General features: G+C 45.2%; 1 protein-coding gene across 1 annotated transcript in view; it reads left to right on the top strand.

Moving 5' to 3' along the window:
- The window catches only part of LOC106878344 (zinc finger protein 135-like), a 34,737-nt gene that overhangs the window by 5,590 nt on the left and 27,699 nt on the right, over positions 1–1,448 (top strand). The gene's annotated exons all lie outside the window — the stretch shown is intronic.

Here is a 1,448-nt window from a genome sequence, read left to right as displayed (position 1 = left end):
TAAATAAACAGAAATATCTACTGTTTCTTTTGTCTCTTCATTGTATTTTTTTTTTCATCATTTTCAAACATTTAGTATCTTAATATATTTGTCTGCATGTGTTCACTTTATGCGTATTTCAGAGATGCAGTTTGGGTTCGTCCCAGGAAAAAGCACCACTGATGCTATATTTCTGGTAAGACAGCTGCAGGAGAAATACCTCGCCAAGGATAAACCTCTGTACCTGGCTTTCGTTGAGATGGAGAAAGCCTTTGACAGGGTCCCCCAATCCCTTATCTGGTGGTCAATGAGGAAACTCTGGATAGAAGAATGGTTAGTGAGAGCTGTGTGAGCCATGTACAGAGACGCTGTCAGTAAGGTGATGTTTGGCAATGAGAACAGTGAAGAATTCTGGTTAGGGGTAGGGGTCCACCATTGTTCTGTCCTCAGCCCCCTCCTGTCCTCCTGGCGATAACAGAGGAATTCAAGACAGGATGCCCCTGGGAGCTCCTCTATGCTGATGACCTTGTGCTAATGGCTGAGTCACTATCAGGGACTAGAATTGAAGGGCCTTAGAGGCAATCTAGCTAAAACCAAAGTCCTAATAAGTAGGAAGGTAGACAAAACACAAACCCCTTCAGGTAGATGGCCTGCTCGATCTGTAGAAACTCTATAAGATGTACCCAGTGTAAGCTATGGACACATAAGAGGTGCAGCAATATCAAAGGCATGTTAACTAGGAAGTTAGTTTTTGTATGTGGCAGATGTTCAGGTGCAATAAACACTGTAAATGTGCAGAAAACAACTTCTGTCTCCTTCCAGGGAAAAAAACTAGATATAGTTGATGGCTTCTGCTATCTGGGTGACCAAGTTAGTAGTGGGGGTGGGTGTGCTGAAGTGTAGCTGCTAGAATAAGAATAGCCTGGGCAAAGTTCAGAGCTCTTACCTCTGCTGGCAACAAAGGGCCTCTCACTCATGGTAAAAGGCAGACTGTATGACGCATGTGTATGAACAGCCATGCTACATAACAGTGAAACATGGGCTGTGACTGCTGAGGACATGCGTAAGCTCGCAAGGAATGAAGCCAGTATGCTCCGATGGATGAGTAATGTCAGTGTGCATACCTGACAGAGTGTAAGTATCTTGAGAGAAAAGTTGAACCTAAGAAGCATCAGCTGTGGTGTGCAAGAGAGACGTATGCGCTGGTATGGTCATGTGGCGAGAATGGATGAGGATAGCTGTTTGAAAAAGTACCACACCCTAGCAGTTGAGTGGACCTGGGATGAGGTGGTGAAGCACGACCTCCAAACATGAGGCCTCACCGAGGCAATGACTTGTGACCGAGACCTTTGGAAATATGTTGTGCGTGAGAAGACCCGGCAAGCCAAGTGAGACCAAAATCCAGGGATGTAGCCAGCCCACTTATGTATAACATTCCTTCATTGGACACTAAACTCCGCTTGCGAAGA

This window comes from Octopus bimaculoides, chromosome 28 (genome assembly GCF_001194135.2).
Source record: "Octopus bimaculoides isolate UCB-OBI-ISO-001 chromosome 28, ASM119413v2, whole genome shotgun sequence".
Classification (NCBI taxonomy): Eukaryota; Metazoa; Mollusca; class Cephalopoda; order Octopoda; family Octopodidae; genus Octopus; species Octopus bimaculoides.
This window is presented reverse-complemented; position numbering and strand designations above follow the sequence as displayed.